Source organism: Halichoerus grypus, chromosome 6 (assembly GCF_964656455.1).
Source record: "Halichoerus grypus chromosome 6, mHalGry1.hap1.1, whole genome shotgun sequence".
NCBI lineage: Eukaryota > Metazoa > Chordata > Mammalia > Carnivora > Phocidae > Halichoerus > Halichoerus grypus.
This window is the reverse complement of record NC_135717.1, coordinates 169,094,474-169,113,189: the sequence shown is the minus strand read 5'-3', so window position 1 is coordinate 169,113,189 and position 18,716 is coordinate 169,094,474. Positions and strand designations below refer to the sequence as shown.

The following is an 18,716-nucleotide window of genomic DNA, read 5'->3' as shown; positions in this document are numbered from 1 at the left end:
AGAATTCTTGAGAAAGAGGTACTCTGCCATTGTCACTAGGGGGAAAGGCCACCTGAGAATGAGGTCAATGCACAGGCGCGCGCTCACACACACACACACACACACACACACACACACACACGACAGAGAGCCATAGTGTCCCAATGACCGTGTGTGAGGCCTCAAATCCAGCTCTGCTGTTCACTTCCTAATTGAGCCCATAAATTCACTTTCTTTGTTTAACTTGAATTGCGTTTCAATCTGTTTGCAACCAAAAGGGTCTAATTCAGGTAAAAAGTTAGCTAGGTCTTCAACAGTCACGTTCTGTAGACCGGAACACAATCATCAGCCGTGTTCACAGTACTGTGCTGACATTCTCATATATATTTCTCAGGACAATCCCGCCAAATGGGTTGTTCTTACTTTCCACCTACTTACTGATGGGGAAACTGAGACTCGGAGAGGTAAAGCCACATGCCTAAGGTACACTGCTATGAAGTAATGGAGCTAGGTCTGTGGTCTGCCTGCCACACCATGCTGTCTCTCCAGGGCTCCAGACCAGGTCTCCCACAGCATCTTTAGGAGACACAGAGGCTGCAGGTAAATGGATCCGGAGTGCTCTGGGCTCTGGGCCACTCATCAGCTTGCACTGCTGAGGCCTTGGCTCTCCCTTCTGGACTCCCCTACCAAATGCTAGGAGTAGATTTTGGATGCAGAGATAACCCAGCCTGATCTCTACCATTGAGAGGTTCTCAGTCTGATGGGGGAGACAGATACATTTAATTGAATTTATGATGCACGTGATAAGAAAACAGAAGGGAACAATAAATCATTTCTTTAAATAACCTTTTTTCTTATTTTGAAAGTATGACATACTTTTTGCCAACAAATTTTGGAAAATACAGAGAAACAAGATGGTGGGGGAGGGGGAAGGTAACCAAACCAAGATATATAATCCTGCCACTCAGAAATGTTGTTGACACTGTTGACATTTTGTCATACTTCCTTCCAATCTTTCTTCTAACCTTTTTTTTTTTTTTTTTTACAGAGTTCAGACCGGGTTGTCATGCAAATTTATTACTTCCTTTTTACTCAATATTGTTCCTAATCGTTTCCCCATGTTATTAGAAATGTATAAAGAGGCTATTTTAATATCGACACAATAGGCTATTGTATGGATATAGCAGAACTTAACTATTCTTCGATGACTTTCAGACTATTTCCAACTTTTTGTTAAGGAGAAATTAATTAAAACAGCATGGGGAAAATGGGGGTGGTGGGGATCAAGAAGGAATCAAAAGATGACCTCTAATTTGGTCTTTGAGGAAAGAGTAGCTATTTGCTGGAGGGGGGGGGGGGAGAAAGGCATTCTGCCTTCTGTAGCCAGTGGGCAGGTGTAAAGGTGACTGATGGGCTGGAGAAGTGTTATAATTGTCCAGAGGTAAGGGGACCTGAATCAGGGCAGTGGCCCTAAGCAGGGAGGGAAGGGACTGATATGATCAGTGTCTTTGAGCCTCGATGGGTGGGCAATTGCATGGAGCTGGGAGGGGACAAAGGGGATACATGTTGATCTTCATTTTGGAAAGCCTGGGGGAAAGGATGAGGAAAGGCAGGGAGCAAACAACCAGGGCTCCCAGTGCCCCCTGCTGACCTGTCTTGTCACTCAGGCCAGGTAACTTTCTGTCTTTAAGCCCTTTTTGGCAATCCAAGCCTGAAAACACCCACCACTTGTCTCTGCCCCCCACCAGCCTAGGGCCTCTGTAAATTGAGACCCAAGATAAGCAGGGGCCGAGAACCTGAATTTGGGTGTGGTTTGGCCTGAACACTCTGTGGATGTTGGATTGTGTCTGGTTTGTAAACTTTCTATGCTAAGCATAAGAAATAGTGAAGTTGGAGACGAACTATGAGAGATGATGGACTCTGAAAAACAAACTGAGGGTTCTGGGGGGGGGAGGATGGGTTAGCCTGGTGATGGGTATTGAGGAGGGCATGTTCTGCATGGAGCACTGGGTGTTATGCACAAACAATGAATCATGGAACACTATATCTAAAACTAATGATGTAATGTATGGGGATCAACATAACAATAAAAAAAGAAAAAAAAAAGAAATAGTGAGGTTGGGACAAGGACTTTGCCCAGAGAACTGGGCAGTCATAAACAGATGATCCTAATGCAACTGGCAGGCTTGTTCTATGTGTTGGGATAGCCCTGAGGAACTTCTTACCTGAGGCTGGGAAAGGAGTTTTCTACAGGACTCTTTCTAGAAGATATTCATTCATTCGACAAATGCTCTTTGAGTGTGTTCTCTGTGCCAGCCGCAGTGTTAAGTACTGGGATTACATCAAGAAACAAAAAGAATAAACATCTTTGCCCTCATAGGGCTTATGTTCTACTGATGGAAGACAGAAAAACAGGCAAACTATGTATTATGATAGAAATTAAGTGATATGGGGGAAAAATAGAGCATGGTAAGAGGGGACTCAGGAGCGCATGTGAAGGGCTTGGCAATTTTACTAAGGGTGGCCAGGGAAGGCCTCACTGAGTGAGAACATTTGAACAAATCCTTGAAGATGAGGGAGGGACCATTGGGATATCTGAAAGAACAGTGATCCTAGCAAATGGAACAGCCAGTGCAAAGGATTTGAGGCAGAGGGTGCTTGGCTTGTTCTCGGAACAGCAAGAGGTCAGTGTGGAGGAAAGAAGAGGTGGAGTGAGGTGAGACGTGCCTGCGTCCACAGAATGCCACCTCAAGCAAGGCTTTGTAGGGATTTGTAAGGACTTTGGCTTTTACCCAGAGTGAAATGGGGAAGTGATGGAGGTTTTTGAGCAAAAAAACTGCCATGTTCTGACTTAGGTTTTGTTTTTTTTTTAAGATTTTATTTTTATTTATTTGTCAGAGAGAGAGAGAGAGAGCGCGTGAGCACAAGCAGGGGGAGTAGCAGGCAGAGGGAGAAGCAGGCTCCCAGCTGAGCAAGGAGCCCAATGCGGGACTGGATCCCATGACCTGAGCCGAAGGCAGACGCTTAACACACTGAGCTACCCAGGCGCCCCAGTAAATAAAATCTTCTTAAAAATTTAAAAATAAAAGAATCCCTCTGGTTCCTATACTGACACAGCCTGGGGCGAGGTTGGAAAAAGGAAATGGGTTAGGAGAATCATTGTGATAATCTTGGTCAGTTTGGGCTGTTGTAACAGGTTACCATAGACTGGGTGGTTTATCAACAACAGAAATTTATTTCTCACAGTTCTGGAGGCTGTAAGTCTGAGATCAGGTTGTCTTCCAGCAGATTGAGATCTGTGAGAACCCTCTCCTAGGTTACGGACTGCCAACCTCTTCTATTCTCACATGGCAGAAAGGCTAGGGGGCTCTCTGGGATCCTTTTTGTAAGGGCACTAATCCCATTCATGAGGGCTCCACCCTCATGACCTAATGACATCCCAAAGTCCCCACCTCCAATACCATCATATTGGACTAGGATTTCAGCATATGAATTTGGGAGGGCGGGTGCATTCAGTCTATAACAAGGATATTGCAGTGATCCTTGGCAGAAACTGGATGAGGGTGTTAGCAGTGGAGATGGGGTGGAAAAGGTCAGAGTCTAGATATATTTTGCAGGTAGAGCCAGGGATTTCCTGCTCCAGTGGAGTAAGGGGGTGAGAGGAGGGATTCAGGGATGACTCCAGGAGTCCTGGCCTGGGCACTGGAAAGACAGAGTTGCCACCGCTGTTGGGGGAGGCTGTGAGGGTGCAGGTTTGTATGTGTTTGGGAGGCACACTGACTTGAAGTTGCCTACTGGACCTCAAGTATGAGGTGTTAAGTAGACAGTTAAGGGGAGGAGTCTGGCTGGGCAGGGGATATAAATAAATTTGGGGATCTCAAACACACCAATGCCAGAACTTGATTGGATTCTGTTTTTCAGTTAACCTGAGTAAGGTGTGGACCTGGCAAACAGCAATGGGGTAGGCAGCTTGAATGACATCAGAGAAATTTTGCTAGTTAGGCCGCCCAGAGACAGGCGGGGCAAGAATGAAGCGCCGCTAAGTGGAATGGGAAGAGAGTCTCTTTCTGTGCTCTGCAATTTCATCTCGCGTGATTGCATACAGCACTTCGGTACACATTAATTTCACAATTCCACACGCATCCTTCACTCGACAAATAGCCATTATACATTGTTCCATCTTCAAAACAGGCCCAAATGGAGGAAATTAGGGTTAAGAAAAGTGAAGTGCCAGAGAGCCCGCGAGTGTCGGGGGCAGAGCTTGGAGCCCAGGACTCTGTCCGTGCACCCCCAGAAGCTCTGTGGTGGGTAGGGTTGGGGAGTCGAATTGAGGCGGGGGCGACGACGACTCTTGGCCGGTTTGTTTGCGAGCGGCAGGAGAACCGAGGTCGCCCTCGTCGCCCCGCGGCGGGCTGGGGGTTTCGGGCGCGGCCCCTTTAAGGCCGGGCGGGTGATCTCAGCCGCTCGCTTGCCGCCCCGCCCTCCCCGGAGGCGTGCTCAGTGCGCAGGCGCGCCGCGGCGGCACTCCGCTGGGCCCGGGACCCGCCGGCGGCGGCGAGACACCGGGGCTGCGGCGCCGCCAGCCCGCCCGCCCCGCCCGCAGAGTCCGGCCGCCGCGCGCCGTCCGCACACGCCACCGCCGCAGCCGCCATGGGCTCCTGAGGTACCCGGCCCGGCCGGCCTCGAGCCGGAGGCCCTGAGGGGGGCGGCTGCGGGCTCCCGGGGGCGGGGGCTGCTCCGTTTTGGGGAGGCTGGCGCGGGGGGGTGCCCCACGGGTCGCGTTGGTCGCAGGTTCCCGGTGGGGGAAGGCATGGAGGTGGCCGGCCCGGCCGAGGAGGAAGGGGGCGTCCGCTTCCCAGCCCGTCCCGCCCTGCGCCCCCTCCCCGCCCTGCGGGGTCGGGGCCGCCCGTGGGTGTGCCTTGGCCCCCTCCTGGCCAACGTGGCAGGCCCTCGCCTGGAGTGTAATTGGACCTGCCTGTGGGGGTGGCCGGGGGAAAGGGAAGGCGGGTGGACAGGCCCTTTGCAAGTGGGATTGTGTGAGCCCGGTGGGTGTGCTGGCGCCTGGCACCGCCGAGTGGGGGAGGCATGCGTGCCCTGTGCGGGTGGCTGTGATCTGGGAGGATGGTTGGCCTGGCCAGGCCTTTGGGGGATGCATGCATGCGCGGTGCACACGCCTTGCATACAAGTCAGCTGCTTGGGGGGGCACCAAGGCTAACCTGGGGCTCCAAAAGATATTTGTTTGGAAAGGGACCACAGAGGGCGGCTTAGGGTGTGTGTATCCATCCCGTGGGTTGTACATTTCCTCTGTGGGCACACTGCTTAGGTCTGGTGCTAGTTGACTCCCGGCCATGGCAAGGCAGGGCCGGGGGGTGGGCCTGGGTATCTGTTCCCAGTCCATATCCTTTCTGGGTCGTGCAAGGCCGGATATCATATACACATACGCATGGGTGTGCCCGCACGCCCAGGGCACCATGGCGCAAAGCAAGTGTTTGCACGCCTGCTTACCTGTGTGTGAGGTGAAGGCCATGTATTATTTATCTGACTGCTGGGTGCTTTATGTAAGGAAAGAAGCAGCAATCTGTGCCCTGGGGGCCTGTGTGCTGCAGAGTCAGCCCGGCAAACAAGCTCACCTGCGCCTGCGGAGGAGTCTCAGAGGTGTGACTTCCTTCACGGGTTATGTGTGCAGCATCCCTTCCCATCCTTGTTCCTTTTCAGCAAGCTTGGTGGGCCCCCTCGGCTCTTCACCTCGGGACATCTCGTCAGAGGGTCCCAGTGTTGGGACCATGGGGTGGGCGGGCCCTAGCAGCCCAACCTGTGTGCCCATTTTGTCAGGCCTTGGACACACACTTCACGATGCCCCTGGCTTCCAGGAGCTCTCGGGTCGGTGGCGGGAATCAAACTTAGAAAGGAGTCATCGCAATGATGTGAAAAATATAAAACAATAGAGGGAGTGCAGTGCGGGCTCACTGCTGGAAGAGGGGGAACATGGCCAGCAGCAAAGACTCCAACACGGGGGGGTGCGGGGAGGGGACAGCTGAGCTGAAGCTTGCAGGATGACGAGCATTTGTCTTTGGTGCTTAACCACACATGTTTTCCCAGTTAATTTTCTCAGTGGCTGTGTGAGTACAGAGCTGTTGTCATCCCTGTGTGCAATTGAGGAAACTGAGACCCAGGGGGAGTACGTGACTCACTTGTCTGTGGCACATGGCAGGCCAGGATAGAGTCTTCCTCGAGCCAGGACCTCTCTTGCTGCCAGATCTTGCTGCCTTGTAACTGGCTGAACAATCCACATGCCAGGCACCATGCTAGGGGCATCAGTGTCTGAAGATGAATGGGACCTGGTGCCTGGCCTAGGGCCTCCCCATCTACCGGGGAGGAGGGTGTAGATGGGTGTAGACAGTGACCATTCAGACATGAGGGCCCAATAGCCTGTGTGGGTGGAGAAGGCACTGCGAATTCCCACCTCCCCCACCCCTTGCCCCTCGACCATAGGTAAGCTGGGGTGCCTTTGTGCAGCCCTTGGGGTTCTGGATGTGTTGTAAGTTGCTCCCACATGGTGGTGGGTTAAGGAGCCCCTTCAAAGCTCTCCAAATGGGTGGGAAGGAGACCTTCAAGGCAGAATGGGTGTGAGTGATCTCCTTGTCCTACTTCGCTCCTGTTGGCCGAGTTCTGTGGAGCTTGGGCTTCTGTCTGGAGGCTGTTTGCTCCCCCTCTGCCTTTGAGGTTTTGCTCCTGGTTTCTGGCCGGCCAGCCCACCTCTCTCCCCGAGAGGGGCTCAGCTCTATTTCCAGTCCCCGCTGTGCTCATTTCTCCCCATAAATTCCCTGGAGTGGAAACAGCCTCCGTAAGACAGAGAGTGCAGCCCTTTATTGTTTTGAAACCGAGTAACAGCGAATGCCCTTCTTGCTCCTTGGGGCATTTAGCCTGGGGAATTGGGAGTGTGAGTTGTGGAAGGCCAGCAGCTGGGCCCTGGGAGAGCTCTGTGTGGGGCCTACCACAGACCTTCACCGGGGAGCAGTAAGCACTTGCTGAAGTCCTACTGTGTGCCAGGCTCCATGCTAGGCCTCAGGGGACCGGGTCCTCAGTGGTGGGTGGTGCCTCCCAAAAGGCTGTGGTTGGCTGTGTAACGACTATGCGCGCAAGACAGTGCTCTACTTGTGGTTGAAACAGAGGCCCTAAAGGGGTGCAGAGGACAATAGGAACAACAGCGTGTTTATTAAGCACTTACTGTGTGCCAGGCACAGTTCAGAGTGCTTTGATGAATGACTGTGTTTCATCCCCCCACCACCTGGTGAGGTGGGAATCGTTACCTTCTGCTTTGTAGAGAGTCAGCCTAGGCGTTCGAGCGGAGGTAGTTGGTGGAGCTGAGCTCTGAACCAGAGAGTCTGACCTCAGAGCCCATGCTCTTCCCCCATTCACCCCGGGGGGTGCTGGAAGTCTTCCTAGAAGCAAAGTGCCCTGCGCCCGCACCTGGAAGGATGAGGAGCCCCTGGACGGGGTATGGAGGCCTGGGATACCTCACCTCCCGGACCTGGCTACAGTGGGCCTGGGCATGAGGATCTTTGAAGGCCTCGCTAAGGAGTTTGAACTTGACCCCGAAGTGGTCAACAGGGAGCCCCTGAAGGTTTCAAAACGGAATTGAGGTCCTCAGCCATGTGTCACACACCTTGTGCGGGACAGCATTACCATTTCTTCTCCTTCCCGTATTCCTGCAGAGGACTCTGAGAACACCCAGCCTCCCTCTCTCCTTTTTGCAACTCAGGACGCTTTCCCCACGGGCATCCTCTTTAGGCCCTGCTGCCTTTCCCGTTTCTTCTTCCAGCAGCTTCTGGTTTTGATGACCCCACGTGACCCAGGACGGCCTCTGGAGCCCACCACTGTCGTGGCGTCTGCCCTCAAACTGGCTTCTGGGGCCGGCTGTCAAGTGGCTCCACTGAACAGGAACTCGCGTTCTTCCTGGCTCTCCCGGGTCCTGCGGGACCTCACCAACTTCTCATGCCGTAGATCTGGAATGAGCATGGGCTGCCTCCCCCTGTTGAGAGCTACGGTGGATCTCAACATGTCCCCACGCTCAGCAGCCCATAAATACAAGCAGAGGGGAGTAGGGACGGAGCAGGAACTGGAGCCTGGGAATCTGGGTTTAACCACGGGTCCCACGTGTGAGTTCACTGGGGAGGTCCCTGCTCTCCCTGCCTGCTTTGCTGGGTGTCCAGGGGCCAGCATTCATGCAGCGGCTCTAGTCGCTGGGCCTCAGGGCTACAAGACGAGGGGTCATTGCACGACACATCCGCATTGGGTGTGGGAGCTCGGGCTGCAGGCCTGGAGGGGAGGAGTCGGACGATTCTGGAATCGGGTGCTTTGGGCGAGGAGGCTGAGAATTGAGGAGGAGACGAATGGTCGCTGGCAGTGGGAGAAAGAAATGCCCCTCTGGGAGAGTGGAAGATGAGGGGCCGAGCAGCCCTGGTGGCCTGGAGAGAGAACTGGGAGATGTCTAAATCCTCGCTTTCTTTTTAGCCCTGTGGCCTTGGGCAAGTTGCTTACCAGGTTCTAATTTCCATTCTTTAAAAATGGGGAGATGATGCAATTTCCTACGTCTGTAAAATGGGAATAATAATAGCGCGGCCACCACGCGGCTGTGACCTCACGCCCGCATGGAGCTCAGCACAGCACTCGGCACAGGCTCAGTGAGCACTGGTTGTTACGGGAACACTACGGGCTGTTCAGTTTATTTAAGACAGAGGTATTGCTGGGGCACCCGGCTGGCTCCGTTCGCAGAGCATCTGCCTCTTGATCCCAGGGTCGTGCGTTCAAGCCCCACATTTGGTGTAGAGCCTACTTAAGAAAAAACACTTCTGAAAAATAAGAAAAGACGTCTTGCGTGTGTGTGTGTCAGACAGTCGCGGAGCTGAGTCCCGCTGGGGGCAGAGAGCGCAGACACAGGAGCGATGACCGTTGTCGTGGGCGCCCTGAGGGAGCGTCAGGGCATTCCTGCCTGGGCAGGCACTTTTCTGAGGAGGTGACATTGAAGCTGTTACCGTGCGGAAGGAGAGGAAGCAGGTTCCAGGCAGAGGGAAGAGGAGATGCAAAGCCGAGGTCTGAGTTCTTGTCTATAACATTATTTGGCATCTGGTCTTAACCCAGTGGAGTCTCAGTAAAGGTTAATCGAATGTGATCTTCTCAGCCTCAAAGAGGACACAGAAAGGGGAAGAAGTAAAGTGGGAGGGGGCTGTTGAGAGAATTGGATGGGCTCGCAGTTTGGGGTTTTCTCATGTTCCCTCCTCTTCGCCTCCACCTCCTGCCGAGTGGCATGCGGTGCAGGTGCCTGAGTGCAGTGCGGCTAAGCCACCGGGATTCTCTGCAGGGACTCGTCCCTGGACCCCGCTTTGCCTCCGGACTGGGCAGGGGAGGGCGGGGGCCGGGGGGAGCACCGCAGCAAAGGGAGTCGAGGTGCTGGAATTAGGCTGCACACCCAGGCAGCCTTTGTTCACATTTCTGCTGCTGCCTGGTGCTAGGGCAGAACTTGGAAGGATGATGTGTGGCCTCTGGTTGGTCGTTTCGAGTCTTGGGTTACTGACGGCTCCCTGTCTGGCACGTGCCTTCCACAGAGTAGTGCTGAAATAGTTTTCGATGACACAAATGAACGGCTGGGTAGGTTAATGTCATTGCCACTCGGGGTAAAGCTGGAATTATTCTCGAGAAGTGACAGATATTAAGGCCAGGATTAATCAGAACAGGATTGTCGATTAGAGCCGAGCTTCCACCAGGAGCCGATGGGGCACATGGGACAGCCCGGGGTCTGGGAGGTCTTGGGCCTGTGCTGAGAGGCAGGAAGCCCCGCAGTCACTCCTTTTCCTTCTCCGCTGGGACGGAAGCCAGAGGGGGAAGATCCCACCCAGAAAACCTTTGTGCCTGACCCGCATCACTTCCGGCTGTACTCTGTTTTAAAAAGTCACACACGAGTAATTGAGTATTTAATGGAAAGTTTGCAGGGTTGATCTGAATGTTTCAGCCTTTGAAAAACAATAGGCTTCTCTGCTTTTGAAAATAGGACTTGTTGATTGTAGTGAACTTGGAACACAGAAGGTTGGTGGGTAAGACTAAAAATCACCCCCAGTTTCAAAACCAAGAAATAATCACTGTTGATGTGGGCGTATTTTCTTTCTAGGTATAATCCTGCATTATCTCATTGTTTACATAACACCAGGTCATAAGAATTTACCCGTGACATTATTAAGTTGGTCATAGATATGAAAGAGTCACAGAAGTTAAAAACCAGATCCCCTGGTGCTGTATTTCAAGTATCTATGGGAAAGATGACTTTCCTGAGCTTTTTGCTCAATGGCATTATGGTGTGAGCAGCAAGCAGAGAGCTGCATGAAAGTCGGAGAACCAGTGATGACCTTGGGCAAGTCACTTGCCACTGGTGGGGCTACTCTACTCACCTCCTGAGTCCCGCAAGGCGCAGGTGAGGTCCTTGGTTCTAAAGCCTTGAGCTCCCCAAGGGAAGGGCCTGGTTTAGATTCAGAGCAGGTCACATGAAGATGGATGGAGAAGGGGTCTGTGTGTGTGTGCGTGGCTTCTTTTCCAACCTGAAATTTGTTTGGTGATCCTCCGGAAGACTCAGGTCTCCTCGCTGGGGACCTGTGATCTGTGAACTCTTGTGCCTGCGACCATGGGCAGTCCCAGGATAGCTGTCCCTGCCACTCCCACCTCAACAGAGTGGGTGGGGCGAGACCTCTAGAAGTTGCTGCATCTGTCACCCTGCAGGGGTTTTCACATCAGACAGCCTGCCCACTCTCGAGGGCATTGTGGAGTTGCCTACCTTTATTTTTCTCCTGCTGCAACTGTGGACATCCTGCCCCCAGGGAGGCCCTGTCTTGCTGGCAGGTGGCCGAGAACCTCCCCTCTGCTGGGCAGTGCTGCTCCCCAAAGCCCTCGGGGTCACCATTTACGAAAGGCTCTGAGGGAAGAAGAGCTCACCCCAGGGCTGCCGCTCCGGCGGCCACTGGCAGAGCGTCCTGGTCTTTGCCTGTAGCGCTTGTGTTTTTTATTCCATCTAGAACACACGGAATCTGGGATTCCATTAATGATCATTTTGGGTGCCTGCAAGGCACAACGATGGGTACTGGTGAAGGGATGTGTGTGAGGATATTAATATCACCTAAGATTCACACATTAATTAATACCAGTATTACTAATCCTCACCAGAATTTGTGTAGGGCTTTGCAGTTTGCAAATTACATTTCACGTAAACTGTTTCATTTAATCTTCCCAGTGGCCCTGGAGCCTTGGGATTATCCTGCCTGTTTTGTTGCGGGATAGACTGAGGCTCAGAATGGTGAATTGGCCTGAGATCCTATGGAAGGAAGCTCGAAGGTTTGAATCCTGTGCCTTTGCTTCTCTGGGAGCCCCCCACCCCAAGTACAGCTATGCCCTCGGAGCCTGCAGTCCCACCTCTAGACGCCCAGCAGGTGGAATTGCTGCCTAGACTTGGGAGGTGTGTGTATAGAGGATCAGGTTGAAGCTGCCAGGGTGGGGTGGGGGCTAAGGGGCCAAGGCTCCCTGCAGGGAAAGGTGGGTTGAGCTGGGGGCTCTGATGGTCAGTGGAGGTTGGCAGGCGGAGCAGTGTGGGAAGGCTTTCCAAGCAGTGGGCCTACCTTGAGCACACACAAAGGCAGACACACAGGCAGGTGAGGCCGAGTGAGCTCTCCCAGGGTGTCTGGGTTCCCTGCCTCACCTCCAGGAAGAGGAGGTACATCTCTCCATGAGTTTGTCTGTGGATTTTAAACAAATAGTGCATGTCAGGATCTAGATCTACCAAAACAAAGGAAAGTTGATGCTCTGTGCTTTTTTTTTTTTAAAGATTTTATTTATTTATTTTAGAGAGAGCGCGAGAGCCCAAGCGGGCAGAGGGAGAGGGAGAAGCAGACTCCGCACTGGGCAGGGAGCCCGAATTGGGGCTCGATCCCAGGACCCTGGTATCAAGACCTGAGCCAAAGGCAGATGCTTAACCGACTGAGCCACCCAGGCATCCCACACTGTGCTTTTGTTAGAAAAATTTTAATAGCAATAACCTCCGTGCATTTAAGTGTGATTTGATTTGTAGGATTTCCTGGCCCTCCAGTCCGTTGGAGTGAAGCATGGGCTGGAAACAGGAAGGTTGGTGAAGGTTCTTCCTCTCGAAAGCTGTCTTTGGTGTGCCAAGAGGCATCTCCTACTCTGTTGGGGGCAGAAGACCATTTCATTCCCAGTTCTTCATCGTTGAGTTGGATTTGTGGAGGTGGGAGGAAGCCCTGCCCTGCCCGCTGTGTTTACCCAGCTGTCCTTGCAGGGAGGACACTGGGCATCCAGAGGCCACCGTCCTCCGCCGGCTGCCCACTTGAGTGAGGTGTAGGTGGCCGCTGTGGTCCGGCTCCCATGTTATGTAACAGGTCCACGGTAGACGAGGCAGTGAAGGTCGTAGAGTGTGAGCGTGTCATGTGTGGGTGTGGTGTCCCAGCAGCTGGTGCGGGGAAGACAGCAAGAGGTGCTTCTCACTCATTTGGGATGGCCAGGCTGGAAACACTTGATCCTCTGGGGCTCTCCACTCCCACCCCCTCCCACCAGGCTTGCCTCTGGTGCGTACTCTGTGGCCTGCTCCTCCCCTGGCCCCTGGCACCTATGCCCAGAGAGACCAATTATGGCTGACTGTTGTGGTGACTCTGGTCACAGTCCATCCTTCCACCTGTCCTGGGACCAGGACATCAGGGCCTGTCTGCTCTGGGAAGGGCTGAGGGACTGAGCAGGTCTGGCCTCTCACTCACAGATGAGGAAGTACAAGTGGACCTGGGCACTGGGTGAGTAGGGGCTGATGCAGGTCCAGAACCATCTCCTGACCCCATGCTCTGTCTACTGAACAGGGCTTTGCTCTCCTGTTTCTTCATCTGGGCACTCTTAAAAAACTACACATTGTCAGTATTTTTCCTAATAATTAGGCTTATTTCTTGGATGAGGATTTTTTTTTTTTTTTAAGATTTTATTTGAGAGAGAGTGAGAGAGAGAACACAAGCAAGGGGGAGGGGCAGAGAGAGAGGGAAAGCAGACACCCCACTGAGCAGGGAGCCCGATGCGGGGCTCAATCCCAGGACCCCGGGATCGTGACCTGAGCCGAAGGCAGTCGCCTAACCGACTGAGCCACCCAGGCACCCTTGGATGGGGATTTATTTATTTTTATTTTTTATTTTTTTAAAGATTTTTTATTTATTTATTTGACAGAGAGAGACACAGTGAGAGAGGGAATACAAGCAGGGGGAGTGGGAGAGGGAGAAGCAGGCTTCCCGCTGAGCAGGGAGCCCGATGCGGGGCTCGATCCCAGGACCTGGAATCATGACCTGAGCCGAAGGCAGACGCTTAACGACTGAGCCACCCAGGCGCCCCTTGGATGGGGATTTAAATGTATCCTGTCTCTCTGGCAACATTTTCAAAATTAGAGCCACTTGTACACTTTCACCCAGCGGTTGGACTTCTAGGGATTCATCCTACAGATGTTTTAATATGTGTGGAAAATAATTTATTTGAGGGCGCCTGGGTGGCTCAATCGCTTAAGCGACTGCCTTCGGCTCAGGTCATGATCCTGGAGTCCCGGGATCAAGTCCTGCATCGGGCTCCCTGCTCAGCGGGGGGTCTGCTTCTCCCTCTGATCCTCCTCCCTCTCACGCTCTCTGTCTCTCATTCTCTCTCTCGCAAATAAATAAAATCTTAAAGAAAAAAAAATAATTTATATGAAGGTTAGTCATTGCTGCCCTATTTGTACTAGCAAAAGATTGGAAAGATTCTCATGTCCATCTGCAGGGGTCCAGGAACAAATCATGCTCCGTGTGAACCATGGAATACCGGGCAGCTACGGAAGATCAGGTGGGAGCTCCGTGCCCGGATACGGAGCAGTCGCCAAGATGGATTGCTGTGAAGGCAGCAGGTGCAGGGGGGTGTCTCGTGTGCCTCCGTGTGTGTAAAGGGAAAGTGCATTTGCTTGCGTTGTGTACACAGGGTCTCGGGGGCCTGCAGGAAGTCGGTGGATGTGGTGCCTCTGGGATGGGGCTGGTGCTGGGAGGCTGTTCGCTAGAGACCCTTTGAACTGTTTGAGTGCCGAATCATGGGAATATATGATTTTTCAAAAAATAAATAAAATTAGGTAAACAACCGTAAGAATGTATCCTTATATCTCACCCAGGGCAAGAAGGCCCCTGCCACCATCTAATCAAAAATGCATGCTTGGGGGGCGCCTGGGTGGCTCAGTTGGTTAAGCGACTGCCTTCGGCTCAGGTCGTGGTCCTGGAGTCCCGGGATCGAGTCCCGCATCGGGCTCCCTGCTCGGCAGGGAGTCTGCTTCTCCCTCTGACCCTCCCTCCTCTCATGTGCTTGCTCTCTCATTCTCTCTCTCTCAAATAAATAAATAAATAAATCTTTAAAAAAAAAAAAAAAAAAAAAAAAAAAATGCATGCTTGGGGGCTCCTGGCTGACTCAGTCCGTAGAGCTTGTGACTCTTGATCTCAGGGTCCTGAGTCCGAGCCCCACGCTGGACATAGAGTTTACTCAAAAAACAAACAAACAAAATGCATGCTTGGGTCTCACAGAGGGGACCAGGTGTGAAGGTTTGGATGTTTCTTGGTAAAAGGACCCCCAGTCCCAGCCCGGGAGAAAGTAGTCGCCCCCTTCTTCCGAAACACTGCTGTTGGCTGGCTTGTCATTTTAAATCCTTGCTCAGAGATGCACACTTCCTGACCTCTGAAACCAGCAGGGGTACCCCACTGACAGCAAAATAAAGTCGAACTCAGCCCTGGGTGTTCTAGGTCCTCTCTCCTGGGCCCTTTCTTCTGTTTTTTTCTTAAGATTTTATTTTTTAAATATTTATTTATTTATTTATTTATTTGAGAGAGAGAGAATGAGAGAGAGCGAGTACATGAGAGGGGGGAAGGGTCAGAGGGAGAAGCAGACTCCCCGCCGAGCAGGGAGCCTGATGCAGGACTCGATCCAGGGACTCCAGGATCATGACCTGAGCCGAAGGCAGTCGCTTAACCAACTGAGCCACCCAGGTGCCCAAGATTTTATTTTTTAAATAAAATACACCCAACATGGGGCTCGAACACCCAACCATGAGATCAAGAGTCGCACGCTCTTCAGACTGAGCCAGCCAGGCGCCCTTGGGCTCCTTGAGCCGCACTCGACTAGTTGCTTTTTCTTCTGTGTGCCTTCTTGACTTCCCGCCTCCCTGCCTGTACTCACGCAGGCCCCGCTCCCTGCTGGCCTTCCCCTGGGGAGCAGGCGCCTCTCCACGCACGGAATCCTGTCTGCCTTGCAAGGCCCAGCTCAGTTTCTACCCCTGCAGGGCCCTCTGACCCCCGTGGCTTCTTTATCTGCCCCTCTCCACTGGCACGGAGCCTTTTGACAGTGTGTCCTAGGTATCTGATTCCCTGGCTGCGAGCTCCTTGAGGGCCAAGTCTGGGTGAGATTGGAACAAATCATGCTCCGTGTGAAGGCTGTTGGGGGCAGGCCTGGGTCACATCTGCAAACCCCAGTGCAGCGCTGGGTGGGACCAGCCTCGGGGCCGGAATCACACCAGTCTCAGGCCTGAGTGCACGGTGAGTTCTTTCCCTGCATCCTCACGAGAACCCATGAGGTGTGGCTGCTGGTGATTCCCCCTTTCAGAAGAGGAAATGGGGCCAACATCTTGTCCCGGTCACACAGCAAGAGGCTGGATTTGGACATTGGTCTGGCTACCTCCAAACCCTGCATTTAATCAGTTTTTTTCTGTCTCCCCAAATCACGAGTGATACTGATACCCTGGGCTGACCCTCACTACCTGTCCCACTGGCCACGGGCAGCCTTGTAGTGTTTGAGTGTATTTTCTTCCCCACCAGACTGTAAGCTCTTAAGGGATCAGCGTCTTGTCTGAGAATACCCTTTGGACTTAGCATACAGAGGGTGCTCAAAGGTAAGTATTTATACTTTTAAAGTATACTTACTTTAGTTAGAGTACACTAGTACTACTAAAGTACGCTAGTCTTAGACCTACAGCCCAGGGGGTTTTTACATCCGTAAATACCCATATAAATCATGTCCAGATCAAGCTGCAGAACACGCCCAGGGCCCAGAAGGCTCCCTGCGGCCTCCTCCCAAGGTAACCATTACTCGCACCTCATCACTACTGACTAGTTTTGCCTGGTTTTGACCTTTGCAGAAATGGAGTCCTATAGAACAAACTGTGAGATTTGTCCAGACTGTGACTAGCAGTGCTGTGTTCTTTTTCCCTGCTGTGTAGGGGTCCACCGTTTGAACGTATCCCCATTTATGTATCCACACCAAAAAATAATTCTGCCATGTACACAGGGCTGTCGTGCAGGTTCTCGTTCTTGTCTGTGGGACATGTGCACTCACTGGGTGTACGTAAGCCTAGGGAGGAATGCCGGCTCGCCGCACTCAGTACGTCTTTGTGTGAGTGAAATTCAGGTTGGGATTTTCTCACACAGGCACCCCGGGCAGGAGCCGCGTTCCTTGCTCAAGGGGCCGCAGGGGCTGGGGCAGGTTCAGGGGTCTCGCCTAGGCAGCCTGCTCCCACGGGGCAGTAGGACAATTGAGGTTCAGGGTTCTGCATCTGAAGGGCACCCATTTGTGCAGTGCTGAATGGGGTTTAGGTGGCGGGAAAGGGGGACACAGAAACCGGCGAAAGAGGCAGGGCGTTGGCCCATCTGTTCGCAGTTTGGGAGAAAACTAGGGTGATCAAGATTTGGCCTGGTATGTATTAAAAAACAAAACAAAACTTAATTACAAGGCTGAATTAAGTCAGCCCTTGCCGAAGAATTTTGGATGACTTTGGTGTTCCCTTATATTTCCGCCCCAACCCCCCCAAGCGAAGGAGGGCTACACGATTGGAGGATTTTTTCTTTCGTGGTTGGGAGGTTCATGGGAACTTGGCCTCGAGAGAAGGGGGAGAGATGAGGAGCCACCGGAGTGGCCAGGCTTGTGGGTGTTGACTGAGGAAGTGGGGCTGACAGGGGACGCTGCCCCTCATAAGGGCACGTGATCCTCTTCCCAAAGTCTGCCCGGACAGAATCACCCGGCCTCCGGCGCTCTGGTCCTCTAATCCCCTCTGGAGAAGGGCCAGGCTGTGGGCTGCTGACCTGCTCGGATGTGGGTCAGCTTCCCCGAGAAGGCAGGCGCCACCCCCCCCACCCCCCCCGGGGAGTTCACAGAGCCTAACAGCCCCTGGAGAGGCAGGAGGGCTGTTGTCATGGGTGCCGGGGTGGGGCCAGAGTGGCCCGTTCAGATGAGCAATTCCTAAGTCAGATTCTACCTGGTGAGCTATGTTAAGATGGAAAGTTTTACATATATATTTTTCTTTTTTTCTTTAAGATTTTATTTATTTAAGAGAGAGAGTGAGTGAGCACGCGCGAGCGTGAGCAGGGTGAGGGGCAGAGGGAGAAGCAGACTCCCCGCTGAGCAGGGATCCCCACGCGGGGCTTGATCCCAGGACCCCAGAGGTCATGACCTGAGCTGAAATAGACGCTTAATCGACGGAGCCACCCAGGCGCCCCTTCCATATATATTTTTTAAAAAATTGAATCTATTCAACCCAAATCCCTCCCAGTCTGCGTTAATATTCTGGAGACGTGCGTGCGAACAGGTTGCCAGCATCGCTCGGCCTGTGGGTGTGTGGCAACCGCCTGAGTGAGCGCTTCATGGCCGCAGCTCAAAAGGGCTTGGATCTGAAACTGATGAATGAAAATATGACCTCAGAAGGTTTAAAAAAGAGCAAACAAGCAGAGACAGGACAGACCTGGGGCTCAGAGACTGCCGGGCCTGTGAACCGCCAGCCTGACCGACGGATGGAGTGGCTCTAAGGCAGGAGAGGAATTGGGATAGATCAGCTCACACAGGGCCGTGCCTGGCGCATCACCCCGTTTGCTCCTCGCAGCTCTGTCCCAGGCTCGAGTGACTGCAACCCCATTGCACAGCTGGGGAAGCCGAAGCAAGGAGTGCTTATGTAACTTGGCCGCAGACGCAGAGCTAGTCAGTGGCGGGGCCCACGGCTGGAGCCATTTACAGGGGGCTGTGGGCAAACCGCAGTAGCCCCCCAAGCCTCCGTTTCCCCGTCTGGAAACTGCATGCATTGCTTTCCTATGGCTTCTGCAACAAACTGCCGGAAACGTAGTGACTTAGTGACACAAATTTATCATCCTACAGTTTTGAGGTCACAAGTCCAAAATGTATTTCGCTGAGCCAAAATCGGGGTGTTGGCAGGGCTGCGCTCCTTCGGGAGAATCTGTTTCCTTGTTTTTTCAAGCTTCTAGAGGCCACTTGCATTCTTTGGCTCAGGGCCCCTTCCTCCATCCTCAGAGCCAGCAGCCTGGCACCTTCCAGTCTCTCCTCGCTGCTCCCGTTGTCACACTGCCCCCTTCACACCCTCAGCCCCCTGCCTCCCTCTCATGAGGGCCCTTGTGATTATATCCGGCCTACCCAGATAATCTGGGACCCTCTCGGTGGCCTTAATGTAGTCACATCTGCAAAGCCCCTTTTGCCATGTCAGGCAAAATATTCCCGGGTTCGGCGGTTTGGATGTGACATGTTTGGGGGGGTACATTATTCAGTCTTTGACACAGGAAATCGGGGGGCGGGTAACAGCAAGGTATCCCCCCAACATGAAGTGAAAAGGACTCTGAGATGGTGAGGTGTTCTCTGAAACCTCTATCTTCCAAGGCAGG

At 52.9% G+C, this 18,716-nt stretch overlaps 1 protein-coding gene across 3 annotated transcripts in view; it reads left to right on the top strand.

The window, feature by feature from the left end:
* The first annotated feature begins 4,499 nt into the window (after nt 1–4,499).
* Nucleotides 4,500–18,716, top strand: part of TMEM184B (transmembrane protein 184B) — a 46,958-nt gene continuing 32,741 nt past the window's right edge. For 2 of the 3 annotated variants that reach the window (XM_036102227.2, XM_036102224.2), the window contains exon 1: nt 4,500–4,642. The gene's annotated coding sequence lies outside the window, so the exon portion shown is untranslated. Of the gene's footprint in view, nt 4,643–13,809; nt 13,934–18,716 lie in introns of all 3 variants that reach the window. The other variant, XM_078076622.1, reaches the window with a different exon arrangement.